We start from the raw sequence: 15,218 nt of genomic DNA on the forward strand, positions 1-15,218 counted from the left end.
CTTCCAAAAAAAAACAAAACTTCTTGTGCAACTACGAAAAAAGTCAATTTTTATATTTCGTATCTAATTGACTTGCAGAAATATGATAATTGCCTTCATGAATTATTATTAACCAACTCATTTGATTCACGGGTTACTTGATCTTCCATTTCTAGGCCCAAGCCAATACCTCCAGGAATTTGAGGAATTTTCTATTGCATGATACCTGGTTATACATCGACAAGCAAGAAGAAGAAAGAAATTATATAGCACTTCACGTCGATATACTGTTTGAAATTATGTTGCTGTGTTAGAAGAAGGATAACTATACTGATTCGGTATACTTTAAAAATACCTTTGGTACAATATTGATGATCTTACAAAGATTGAGTTTCGGTGAATTCCCATTTACTAATCCTATCTTTTACGAAATAGATCCCCTACAAGAATATGTTGAGCTCGGCATGTTTGGAACATAGGAAAACGTTCTATTGCTGATATTATTACCAGTATTCATCGCAGGTTGGTTATTCGTCAACACAGGTTTAGCTAATGATGTGTTTGGAAGCCCTCATCTAGACGAGTATTTTACAGAGAGCCGACAAGGAATTCCATTAATAACTGGTCGTTTTGATTCTTTGGAACAACTCGATGAATTTAGTAGATCTTTTTAGGAGGACCCAATGACCATAAATCGAACCTATCCAATTTTTATAGTGCGATGGTTGGCTGTACACGGACTAGCTGTACATACCATTTCTTTTTTGGGGTCAATATTAGCAATGCAGTTCATCCAACAATAAACCTAATTCGAATTAATTATAGAGCTATGACACAATCAAAACCGAACGAAAAAAATGTTGAATTGAATCGTACCAGTCTTTACTGGGGGTCATTACTCATTTTTGTACTTGCTGTTTATTTTCCAATTATTTCTTCAATTAAGAAAAAAGAGAGTAGTAAAATACTAAATAATAGTAGGAATTCTCTTATCGCATTCGGAAGGATTATATCTCATAATTATCTATGGTTGTTTATGTCTTTAGCATAACCACTTGATGAAATGCGGAGGGAAGCGAGATAAATGGCTGATACTATTGGAAGGATTCCTTTTGGATGATAGGCACGGTAACTGGTATTCCTGTGATCGATTTAATAGGTATTTTCTTTTATGGTTCATATTCGGGATTGGGTTCGTCCTTGTAATATGGAATAAGGGATAATGGGACGAACTAAGTTATAGGCATGAAAGTGTAAGAACTCAACGGGGCCCGCCTCCTCTTTCTTTAGCTGATTCGCGAGGAAGGGTCCCGTTGAATTCTTAATGATCATGATCATAATATTTTGGTAGTATAAATGACAACAAATAGATCACTTTTTCCGATGAGTTTTTTAAAAAATGAACTCAATTTCAATTAATTGATTCATAGCATCTGCTCTTCGATAGTTTCTATGACACTTTCAAGGTTAGAAGAAAAAAAGGAATCACTCAATTGGATGGCACAATACAATATATATTTAATATTTCTTTTTTTTTTTCTGTTGACCAGATATCAATCAAACCTTTTCTAGACTAGTTTAACCTTACTCGATTTATTTTAGTATTTCATCAAAGTTTGAAATTATTTTATAAGTTTATCGCCTTGATTCTATGTTCTCAAAAAAAATCGATAAGGATTCCTTCTCTTTTTTTTGGTTGCCTTTTACTTAGTATATTATACTTATTTCGACTTATTTTATACTTATTATATTATCCCTATTACTTCTTCTATTATAAGTAAATCGAAAAAATAAAGGGTTCTAAAAAATCTAGAAAAATCAAAACTAAGAATAGAAATCTTTGACGAATAGGTCCCGAAATTGTTATTATTTCGACATAAGAAAAGGGTGTGTAAAATTCCTTTTCTTGTGTCGAAGGCTAGAAAGACGAAGAATACTCCCTGTAATTAGTTGTTCCCCTCATTTATCCTTCTTTTCTATTCTCCACTTACTTATATTATGTTTACTATCTACTCTAATTGAATTTAGAAAACAAAACCTATTCTGTAACACTTAAATCTGACACTGACAATAGGAATATAATTACACCCCCCAATTTAGTCCAATTTAGATTGAAAAAAGATAAAAAATAGAGGTAAAGACAAATAGTCTTCTTCACAATATACATATTTTGTTTTGAATGCGGTAAAAGCAATTCCTAGAGAAAGAATAGAAACAAGCAAAAGACTTTTCATCCTTTTTTTCATTATAGCTAACGTAATTGCCAGGAAGAATTTGTTCGTTTTTACAAATTTGATGTTGATAAATCCATAGATTTAGAAATTCATTTCAGACACTTGAACCTTCTCAAAGTGTTTCTTTTTAAGAACCAAAAAGATTTGTGCAAAAACAATAGATGCCAAGAAGAACAAAAGACCTTGGACGTGTAATGGGTCTTGAAGTACTATTTCTATATCCCCCTGACCAAATCCACCCATATTAGGATTAATTGTTAATGGTTGATTGAGTTTGATAGATCCACCCTTTAAAACAAGAAGTTCTGGTTCTGGAGGGATAATATCAACCACTTGATGTCCATCTAAGGCATCCGTTACGGTTATCTCGTACCCCTTTTTCTTTTCGTATGATTTTGCTTACTATACCTATTATCGTAGCATTATAAACAATATTGTTACTTTTGTTCTCGGCAGGATAAATCTGGCCCCTTCCCTTGTTTCTGCCTACGTATTTAAGAAATGAACATCCTTATTACTAGTAGGGTCTGGGGAAAGAATAGGAATCACTATATTTTTTACCAGGAACAGGACTTATCACAAGAATATTTTTCTTAGTGGGGCGGTAGTTTTGAAAAGATAGATTGCCTATCTTTTCTTTCATCTCGGGCGAAATATGATCAGGTGGGGCTAACTCAAACCCCTTTGGTAAAATAAGAACAACACCCACATTCAAATCCCCTTTCTTACCATAAGCAAGAAGTTGTTTCAGCTGCATATTATAAGGAATTGTAACAACTGCTTCAAATACAGTGTCAGGAAGTATCGCTTGTGGAACCTCAATATCCATGGGTTTATTCGCTAAATGACAATTGGAACATACAATACACCCAGTTGCTTCTCGTGGATTTTCATACCCCTGTTGTGCAAAAATGGGATATGCATTTGAAATGGAAGCCCCGGTTATTGTATAGATCATGAGCGATATGGAAATGGATCGAGTAATCTTCTTCTTTATCCAAGAAAAATTTGTTCCAGTTTGCATGGTCCAATCATTGATCCCAAAAATTTCTACAATAAAATTAGGTACGTCACTAGTATAGTTCCCTAGCCACGATTCTGCTATTTACTTTTACTAAAAACTGAAAAAAAATTGAAACAAAGGAGAAATTGTATTCTCCCGATGGGTAGAAAGAGTAAAGTAAGTACGACTTTGCATGCTTTGCTTAACTCGAAAGTAAGAAAGATTATAATTGAATCCGTGAATCATTTTTTAGTCATTCATTGAATGATAAATAACTAGAAGTGACGGAGATACATAATTTAAATAAGAAAAGATCCAATATTTAAAAGTTGTATCTAGAATGACTGGAAAGGTAGAAACAAGACTAGATATAATTTGATCATTATGAGCAAATACAAAATCTTTATATATAGAGCCAATCATTAGTTCCCAATCGTGGGACGAATGAAAACCTATACATAAATCTGTTATTAAAAGAATAGAAAAAGCTTTTATTGTGTTACTTAAATTTTATAGGAATTCTTGAACCCAAGAGTTAAGAATAATAAGTTCTTCATTCCCCAAAATAGAATAACCACTTAGAATAACAAAACAGATTAGATTGGTTGAGAAGTGTAAAATTGTATGGATATGATCCTCATTGTGCAGCTTGATCAATTGGATCGTTTCTTTTTGGATTCTCATACGAAGCTTTTGTAGATGTGTTTCCGGGCATTCTTTTATCATTTCGTCCAACAGGAAGAGCTCCTCTACTTCTATGAATTGTTCTAAAATACTCTTTTATTGAATATCATTCAAAAAAGTTTCAGATTGCCTAGGATCCCACTAATTAGTAATCCAAGATTTCAAAATTTTATCAAATGAGAGAGAGATCCACCAGGGCGAAAATACTATAGATGCAAGATATAGAAGGGGAGTGAATGCTTTCTTTTTTCCCATTTTTTTCATCTGTGAGTTGTTAATGAACTCACCTCATTCGTTGACTTTATGTGATCTAATCTTTCTATCAAGCATGCCTTTCATTATATTATAAAGTAGGGGCCCATGAATCTATTCTCGGTTTTTTTATTTTGTACTTAGCCCTTGAATCTAATTGAATCTAAAAAGAATACAGAATATAGAAAATAAGAATCCACTTTGAATTCGAATGAAATATATATTATTGTTATATTGATATTTTTATTGTTTCCAGATATCTCAATTGATCAAATTCAAAGCAATTTCCCTCTTTTGATAACTGCCCAAAAGAACTGCTTCAAATAATAAAGATTGTTCTATTCAGATTTTGAGACGAAGGAGCACCCTGTCTATATCAAGGTCGCAATCAAATATGTTGAAAGTTTTCGCGGGTTATCTAAACTATATATAGTCTAGAGTCCAGCAATAATTGAAAATTTTTTTAGGAAAAATATTATGTGATAAAAAATGAGTAACAAAAAAAGACAGAAAAGTTATCATTACGTTTATCATTATGTTATAAGAAAGAAATCCACTTGTTTAGTTGTTTAGTTCTTAAGGAGCACAAAAGAAAGGATAAAAGGGGAGGGGTCGATTGAGAAAAGAAAAGTAGAGAAAATTTACAAGATATGATCTATCTGCATTTAACGTATCAACTCCAAATATTGCAAATAAAAAGAGAAAGTATTTTTTCTAAATACTTTGATATATGAGATGAATCCAGTATTTCGATTTCTTGCTTATTTTGTTACTAAATTAAGTTGAGAGGTTTTACATTTAGGGACGCATAAAAAGCTATTTTTGTGGAAAAAATAGTTTTTTATGTTATGACTCTTCCATATACGTCCACTTTGGTTTGAATGTGCATTCTGAAGAAACTTTAGTTTAGTTCTGCTATAGAAAAAAGAGGATTCTTGGATTGAGCTTTTTCCTCCTAGCGAGAAAGCTTTTATTCTGCAATTCATTTCAAAAGACTTCAATCGGTACACGCAAAAATAGGCCAATTTAGCAGCTTTTTGTTCAATTTCGCGTGGAGTCAAATTCTAATCAATACGAGTCAAGGGAACGACCCCCTAGCCTCTGATTTCCATATAAAGGACACGATGAGCATAAATACCCTCTTTAACTTCTATTCTGATGGACTGAATATCTTTTATAAGGAATCGTAGAAAGATGTGACGATTTTTTCCAGGAAAACCCCAACAAAAAATACATACTATTCCCTCCTTTCTATCGAATTGATCATAACCGTTACTTACATTCCAAAAAATTGTGCACCACAAATAGGAACTAATAAAGAGGCCTGCAATCCTATAGAAAGACATCACGATTCCTTGTGGAAAAAAAACTATTTTCTTAGATGGAAATAAAGATATCAAATTCCTACCAAGATAACTAGAAGTTCCAACTAATAAAAACCCTAATGAACCAAAAAAGAAGAAGGATAAAGGCCTAGCAGAAATTGCTTGTTTTTCAAGACCCACTAGATCCAGTTGCATTTTATTCGTATTGAGAGAATAACGAAAACAAAAATTGACTTTACTTTTTTTTTGTTTCCGAAGTAATTCTCATCAACTAGTACTATTTTGATATGAACTTTTAGAAGGAATTCATCAAATTGCTTCGATCTAAAATCATCCCCTTTATATGATCGCCTATACGGATCTACTAGATATATAGACTTTAATTTCATACATCCATTCGGTACTGATCCACTTGCTATAATTCATTTTCTCCTTATACCATGTTTATGTATGCATAAGAGGGGCTTTTTCATTTATGTTCGGTTCGGGTAAGCCGGATGTTATACAATATTCTACTAAATAGGTATCCGTGACATCTAAGTCTTGAAAAAAAATAGATAAGATTTGGTCTTGGCCCAATCGAATCTAAAAAATCTTAGTTTTTTGAACATACAAAGATAAAGAAGCCATTGCAATTGCCGGATATACTAGGCCTAGTAGAGGCACAAAAATAGAGGGAAAACTGTTGAAACTTGTCATAAAATGGGTACCTCAATTTAATATTAGTACCTGTTATTGTTATATTATTTAGTTAGAAATATATCTTATAACAATTATATTATAATTCGTATATTATAGTAATTATATCTAAATACTAAGTATATCTAAGTGAGTCTATATATCTAATAGATATCTAATAAGTGCAAGGAATGTAGAATTAAATAAAAAGACTTGCCCATCTTTCTAAATCAAATAAAATAGGTGTCACTTTTCGATAATCTTTTCCAAATTGATATGGTAGTGAAACAGTTTTGCAAAACATGCTCAATGCTTTCAACCTGAATTCTACAAAACATGTAGCTTAAATCAGTGGTAATGTGACGCCTCGCACGCTTTTTATTAGTAATAATCTTGTTATGGGAAACAAGCCAAAGAAGAACCTTCACTCATTGAGTTCCATACATGCCTCCAAGAATGGTTAGTAGTACCTATTATGTTGTTAAACCTATTGAAAAAATCAATTTAGAAAAAGGTTTTGTTTCCACAGCGGGATTTTAAAATTTTTCTAAAACCAAGGAAATAATTTTTATCAAATTTAGTGCTCGTGTTATTCGTATAGCAAGATTTTTCAATTCATAGCTTTCAACCAAAATGATCTTCTCCACTATTCTCGAACCCCTAGTTGCTTAGAGAGTGGGCTCTAATTCCTAAACCGATCACAGAATGAAAACTTTAACTTTCTAGTAAGAAAATTTAATTCTTTCTACAGGTAAAAACAAAAAAACAAAAATAAAAATTCTCACAAAAATAAAAATTATTTTGGGAAAATAAATCTCACTATTCAGCAGAGTAACTACTCTCAGTAATATGTGTTTTTTACTTAACCCATGGTCCTTATATATATATATTTATATATATATGAAATATCACAAGAGTTCTACTAGAATAAGAAGAGACAAAATGATAATATTTTAATAGAAAACACATAATCCCTTAGAGATTATACCAAGTGGGTAGCACACACTAGGTTCCAGACTCAATGTGCCACCTACCCCTTATATTGTGGGCTTAATTGGCCTGCCTCGTGTATTGCATATAATTATATATGTTATCTAGTATTAAAACAAGCTCATATAATTTATTTAACCCAATAACCAATTTTCTATTCCCAAAATATTATTTATTTATTTATTTAAAATAAATTTAATTAATCTTTGAATTAAATTATTTTTTTCAAACCAATTTTAATTTTGTTAAAGTCATGATGACTTTACACCATACTAGAATCAATGAATAAATAAATTTAATTGTCTCGTTATGTAAAATAGTGATGACTATTTAATTTAATTTTTCATTTTAAACTTAATTATTTAATTAAATTTAATTATTTAATAGTCCCAACTTCGATTCTCTGGTCCAACCATAGCCTAGTGGTCAAGTTTTTGATTGGAGGTGGTTTTAGGGGTGTTTTGAGGTTTTCACTATTGTTTCATACTGCTCACCATTTGTTTGTTGTTTGGGATGCTATTTTGGGTGTTGTTTAGTGTTGTTTCAGCACTAATTTTTTATTAGGGTTGTTTTGCTGGAAAAAATCCAGTTTGAAAACAGTTTTTGTAACACAACTACGAAGCATGTCCTTAAGAATTTGGATCACCCGCTCTAACTGACCACCAAACTATGAATGATAAGCTGAATTGAAATGAAGCTTCGAACCCAAAGCCTCATGCATCGACTTCTAGAATTTCGAAGTAAATCGCAGATCTTGGTTTGATATGATTGAAACAGGAACTCCATGGAGACGAACAATCTCTCGGATGTGGAGCTCAACTAACTGATGCAAACTAAAAGTTGTACGAACCAGTAGAAAATGTGTAGACTTCGTAAATCTGTCCACAATCACCCAAATTGAATCCTTACGTGTCGGAGTCAAAGGCAAACCTGAAATGAAGTCCATCGTAATTCGATCCTCTTTCCACTCTAGAATCAGAATAGGCTGAAGCAAACTCGATGAATGCTGGTGTTCAGCTTTCACCCTCTGACAAACCAAACATCTCGTAACAAAGTCGGCAACATCCTTCTTTAACTCAGCCACCAATACAGAACCCGAAGATCCTGATATATCTTATTCCCACCGGGATGCATAATAAAAGGACTGCTATGAGCCTCGGTAAAAATCGAGTGCCTCAGATCCCCGTCTCTTGGAACACACAAGTGGATTCGGAAACACAGAACACCATCAGAGTTAAAATCATAATCTCCCTAAACACATGACTCAACCTGACGAATTCGATGAGCCAAACTCTCATCAAAAGGCTGATGCTCACAAATATGCTGCGAAAAAACTGACCTCACCTGAAGTTTAGCCAACAAACCCTATCCTCAAAGACAAACAACCTCGCAAACATAACCCTCAAATCAAGCAGAGATTTGATACTCATAGCATCTGCAAGTATGTTCGCCTTCCCCGGATGGTACTCGATCACATAATCATAATCTTTCAGCAACTCGATCTAGCGCCTCTGTCTCAAGTTCAACTCCTTCTAGGTTAGGAGATACTTAAGACTCTTGTGATCGGTGTATATCACACACCTCTCACCGTACAGGTAGTGACGCCAAATTTTAAGCGCGAAGACTACGACAGCTAACTCTAGATCGTGAGTCGAATAGTTACACTCATGCGGCCTTAACTGCCTAGATGTATAAGCAACTACCCTACCCTTCTGCATCAACATACAACCCAGTCCCGTATAAGAAACATCACTTTAGGCCACATACTCCTTACCAGATATTGGCTGTGTCAACATAAGCACTTCGATCAAAACTGACTTCAGCTTCTCAAAGCATTTCTACCTCTCATCAATGCACTCAAAGGTAGTGTTCTTCTGAAGCAAATTCAATAAAGAAGCAGCAATGCTCGAAAACCCCTCGACAAAGCGACAGTAATAACCAACTAACCTTAATAAATTGTTGACCTCAGAAATAATCCTCAGCAGCTTCTGATCCAAAATCACCTCAACCTTTTTCGATCGGAAGCTTATTTAGCTGGCGATAATTGATGCACAACCTCAAAGTCCTATCCTTCTTCTTCACGAACAACACAGGTGCTCCCCACGGAGGCACATTCAGACGAATGAACCTACAATCCAAATTAAAAGGATTAGAAAATTGTCGAACTCCACTGGGAAATTCAAAAATTTTAGTAGCCTAATTACGATTAGCTGGATCTCAATTCTGGTTCGGTTAGGATGGAACTGATTAGTTCCATAGTAAGAGATAAAATGATTAAGAATGGAGGGTTGAGATGGTCGGTGAAGTCTATGCCTAAAGGAGTATATATATAGGTGTGTGAGGAGACAAAATTTTCTCAGTCCTTTCTAAAAGATGTGCACTTTATGCCTGATATTCCCCTGATACTTTGGGTGTAAGAAATAAAATCTCTGATAATCTATCAAAATATGGTTACTAATGTCATCCTTGTTTGTAGCCCACATTTAGGCTTTATGGCACAACACAAGTTGATGTGGCTCAACACAGGACTGCTGTGGCTCAACATAAGGCTGCGTGTTGCAACACAGACCTTGCGTGTCACGCCACACACATTGTGTGTTACACCATGCAAGGCATTTTATGGTTTTAGAGATTTTTCTCATGCTTTCGTGGCCCAGTAAGCTTCATCAATTGGGCCTAAAATTAAGCCTTATGCATACTTAAATACCCAAATTAAACCTACCTAAGGTCCGTGTTGGCCTAATAGGTCATCAACACTTAAAAATGTGTTTAAAACACTTATTTTTATTAAGTTTTAATCCTAAGTCCTAAATACTAAAAATGCAATAGTAAATACTAAATTGACTAGAAAACAAACTCTTTAAATGCGAAATTGACCTGAACTAACTACTACATTTCACGATAGGTCATAGTACTTTAGGTATACATACCCATATCTAGAATAGTCATGAATAAATGTTACATAATACTCGTAACCACCTCTTACACTAACGCTCATGATGCCACATACGTTAGTATGCACAAGTTCTAAGGGTTTTCGGCCCTCGTTCCTTTTGCATTAAAAGATCGCTTAGTGATCTTACCTTCCAAGCAATATTCACATTGTGGAGGATCAACTTCTTTAAGTGAACTTAAAATGCAATCTTTCACAAGTCTAGTGAGTCTTTCTTGGTTAATATGACCAAGTCTCAAATGCCAAAGGTACGCCTCATTAAAGTGAGATGTTTTAAGTCTTTTATTCGATATTTCAGTCTCAAGCAGTGTGTACATATTTGGTTTAATAAAATAGAGATTATTTGACATCCATCCATTACAGATAAGATTGTGATTTCTAAATGTTACAATTCCATTATTAATAGTCACGGTCAAGTCGTCTTTATATAAACATGTAACACAAATTAAGTTTATTTTGAAACTTGGCACATAGAAAACGTCTTTCAAAAGAATATTCCTAAAGTTATGAAAGTAATGATGTCCATTTCCCATTGCTTCAACTGGCACAATTGTCTCGTTTCTGGTTCATAACGATAGATTCTTATATCTAAGATCTTTCGTCTCGAACCCCTATTGAGAAACACAAACATTATTAGTGGGTCCCTAATCAATGATCTAGTGGTCTATCAAATCCTCCACTAAACAAGCTTCTATCATAAAGAGTTCCATACCTTTACCTTTGGTGGCTAGGTATTCCTTCCACTATTTATAGTTTGCCTTAAAGTGTCCTTTCTTACTGCAAAAGAAGCATTTAAACATAGATAAGCCTTTAAGTTTCTTGGTTCTCTTCCTTTCCAACTGTAGTGGTCTAGAGACTTTAGCGTTTCCTTTCTTAGCGCGTTTCTCTTCCCTTTTGAGGAAGAAGTTAGAACTATGTTTGCTTCTGCTCTTCAGACTGTCTGATCGCTATTCAACATCAACTTATAGGATTGTAACTCCTTTATGAGTTGTGTAAGCTTAGGTTTTTGTTTCCAATGTTATATGCGGCCCGAAAGCCAACAAAATCCTTGGACATTATCTTGAACACCATCTCAATTTGAGAGTTCTGGTCCAAATTGGCTTCATTGCCTACAACTTCAACAAAATCTCCCATAAGAGTAATCAAATGGTTTTTGACTAAAGTGTCAAGTTTTTTCTGAGCATTATGTTAAACTAAACCTTATTGGATAATATGTTTTGATATAACAATTTAAAGTGTTTTTGAATAAAAATAAAGTTGATCAATTTCATAAAATCAAGTTAAAATGGTTTATGTTGAGTCAAACATTTTCAAATATGTTTCAACCATTTTCAAACAAGTTAGAATTGCTCCAGGAGAAAAAGTATTGATACTTTTTTTATCTAAGTATCGATATTTTACAAGATATCAATACCCCTCTGATAATCGATACCAAATTAACATTCTACCATTTTCAAACCTTGGTAGGTATCGATCCAGTATTGATACTTTTCTGAAGGTATCGATATATTTCTTAAGGTATCGATATTTCTGCTCCAACGGTCACTGAAATCAGCATTAATTACAAAAAATATTGATACCCTTTTAGTAGGTATCGATACTCATTGTTGTAGGTGAAGTTAATGACCTAGGATTTCATCCCCAATAGCTACATTTACTTTTACAACAACCACAATTTTTTGAAATCAATTAGAGGGTATAAGTACCATCTTCCAAAGGTTTAGCAGCAACAAGAAACATGTGCAAAGCTTAAAGATCAATCAAACAACCTAGAGCTTAATTCTTTCATACCTTTTCTTGTAAACACTTGTGAGCTTTCATTGTATTCATTTAGCTCAAGTGTTCTTCTTTGTATTTGTGCTTAATTGGTAGACAAACTAATCTTATAAAGATTGTTTCTTTGTTCGCTTATTTGCTTCTATTTGAGAGAGGTTTAATTCTTAAGGTTTGGGCAGAAACCTTAAGGGAGTTGTTGTAACACCCTCATCCGTCTCCGTCACTGAATTAGGGTTACGGGATGCTACAACAATTAACAGAACAAACATAGGCTATTTCAATCCAAAGTTTACTTTGAAATAATGATCAATAGATTTTCATTCAATTAACATGTCATTCATACAAGAACAAGACTTAAATTGAGCCTACGAAGCTCTAAAATTAATTTAGGAACAAGTAGAGACTAATTTGAAACATAACATAAAAGTAGGTTAAAATACGAAACTTTTCAGAATAAATGGCTCCCAATAATTTAATTGTATTAACAAGGTTCATAAATAATTAAAAAAGGAATAATCATACATTTATGGATATTAAATCAGGCCTTTGAGGTCTTAAAAATAGTTTAGAAACAATCATGGACCAATTCGAGACAAAATAGAAAATTTTGGATAAAAATATTCAAAACAGGGGTCACACGGCCTTGTGTCCAGGCCATGTGACAGAGCCCAGATTGTGTGGCTCAAGACATGGCCGTGTGGCTATCCCACACGCTCGTGCTCAACTTCACACGCCCGTGTGTCTAGACCGTGTAACTCTCTGATTTGGATCACATGGCCGTGTTGCAGGTCGTGTGCCAACCCATGTACAATTTTAAGTATCCTCACACGGTCGTGTTGCAGGTATTGTGTCAGCCCGTGTGCATCACATGGCCGTGTGACAGCCCATGTGTGCCAAAAAATATGTAATAACCCGTTTTTAGTAAAATCAGAATAGTGATTTTGGGACTACAAATCTGAAGTTAAGAAATTTATTTTATTATTATTTTATGGTCTACAGCATGATAGTATTACCGTATAAAAAATTTGTTAAGAAATTTTACAGTTTACATGTTCAATTTGATAAAAAGGACTAAATCGCGTAAAGTGCAAAAGTTGAGTTCTAATAGCTAAAGGTATTAAATAGCTATAGAAATTTAAAGCAGAGGTCCTTATCAATTAGGGATAAACAAATTTTTTAAAGGAATTTTTGATGAAATTATCAATTAGGGATTAAATTGAAAATGTGTTAAATTGTGTGGAAAAATTTTGAAAAATGTGTTAAATTGAAAACTGTGTTAATTTGTGAATATATGGGCTGCTATAAATATTTTTATAATTATGCGAGGCTTGGGTAGGGATAAAACTAAATGAATTTCATTTTCTGAGCCTAGGGACTAAATTGTAAAGAAGTAAAAGAATAGGGGCAAAATGATAATTTTCCAAAAAGTGTGTTGGACTAAATTGAATATGAATTATATTTAATTTAGTTAAATTCATTCATATAGATTCGGTTAGTCCTCGTACGGATTTAGGTCGGGACAAAGGAAAAATATCAAATGAGTCACCTCCGTATCTACGTACACTCGTCGAGGTAAGTTCGTGTAATTAAATTGTGTAATTATATGCTTTGAGTTCGTGTAATTAAATTGTGTAATTATATTCTTTGATTGAATTAGATGTATATTATTTGCATTATCATCACATATGAATACTGATCGCATATCTGACGACATACAATGATTACCGAGCCCTGTTTGAACCTTAGGAATTTGTAGGATACAAATGACATGTCATTAGGGTTATCGATTTTAATTTGTATGAGCTTACCGATACTCAGCTCGCATGAGCTTACCGTTATTCAGCTCGGAGAAGCTTACCGTTTATAGCTCGTAAGAGCATACCGATCTAGAGCTCGTATGAGCATACATGTATAGGAATTGACGAATTACAGTTTAGCACACCTCGTGTATACTACCTGCGTATCCAATGATATTCTCAATGGTTCAACGGGCACTATTCTGTTACGAGATTTCAAAAGTTCAATATGAACTACTACAGGTATTTACGTGAGATATATAAAAATGATTTGTACACGATATATAGATACATGATGTGGAAACTATATGTACATGGAAGTTTGATTATTGTTGAGCTCATACATGTTTCTTGATATTTATATGAATTACATGACTAACATGGTTGGTGAGGATATGTGTTTAGGCTATTGGCCAAATTGAGTTTGGATATGCTTTGTATGCTTACCTTAAATGTGACTAAACGGTAAGTTAAATTCTATGTTATACGAGTTTATTAAGCTTAAATGCTTACTCTGTGTTATTTTCCGTATTTTTAATGATTCGAAAGCTCATTAGGGTTGGAAGCTTGTCGGAGCTATATCACACTATCCATCAGCTCTTTTGGTACATTTGGTTGTTTAGTTTCGATTATAATGGCATGTATAGGTTAATTTGGCCAATTATGGCTTATATGTGTTTTATTGAGATTAGCCACTTGTTTGGCTTGTGTTATGGAATTTTGGATATGTGCATATTTTGCTTATTATGGTAGTTGTATGGTTTGGTTTATGATTGAATGAGGAGCGGTAAAAAGGTAGCCTAATGTGTATTTCATATATGTGTTTTGGAATGTGAAGAATTGATCATGAATTGGTGTCTTGATATGTAAGACATATATGTTAAATATGTTGGTATGTGAAATAAATTTTGGCATCAAATGATATGTTTTGGAAGGTTAGTTATTTGGTAAGAAATGATGTAAATTTGCTTGATAAACTTTGGATGTAAATATGCATATAAGTGAGTTATACATTTGGATATATTGAATACATGAATATTCATATTGGATGATATTACATGTTTTGAGCTTGATTTTGGCTAGTTTTGGATGCCTATTTATGACTTGGTTATATGCAAATTGTTGTGTTTACGATATCAAGTACAAGTCATGCCATTGAAAGTTATTAAATAAGTATAATACAATAATATATGATATGATGAATGAGTGACAGATACGAGCATAGTAGTTGAACTGAAAACACACCAAATGCTCATATGAGCTAATCCAACCGATAACACGCCAATTGCTCCGAAGAGCTAGTCCAACCGAAAACATGCCAAATACTCATAAGAGCTAATCCTCCCGATCATGCCAAAATAGGGAGTATAACACGAGAGTTCGCAACAAATGCTCAACCTCGACATACTTGGGATATATATATATATATATATATATATATATATCACACCACATCAATCTCCACTCTAATCCCCACATAACACGTTGTCATTCAATTGCGGTCTATCTTGAGTTCATTCGATCCAAACAATTCCTATAGATATTAAA

At 33.5% G+C, this 15,218-nt stretch overlaps 3 pseudogenes; all 3 read right to left on the minus strand.

The window, feature by feature from the left end:
* Positions 1-2,294: 2,294 nt before the first annotated feature.
* On the minus strand, positions 2,295-3,237 carry LOC128034635 (cytochrome f-like; annotated as a pseudogene).
* A 228-nt stretch (positions 3,238-3,465) lies between these two features.
* LOC128034584 (chloroplast envelope membrane protein-like) lies at positions 3,466-4,277 on the minus strand (annotated as a pseudogene).
* An 862-nt stretch (positions 4,278-5,139) lies between these two features.
* LOC128034770 (photosystem I assembly protein Ycf4-like) lies at positions 5,140-8,575 on the minus strand (annotated as a pseudogene).
* Positions 8,576-15,218: the final 6,643 nt, after the last annotated feature.

This window comes from Gossypium raimondii, chromosome 11 (genome assembly GCF_025698545.1).
Source record: "Gossypium raimondii isolate GPD5lz chromosome 11, ASM2569854v1, whole genome shotgun sequence".
Classification (NCBI taxonomy): Eukaryota; Viridiplantae; Streptophyta; class Magnoliopsida; order Malvales; family Malvaceae; genus Gossypium; species Gossypium raimondii.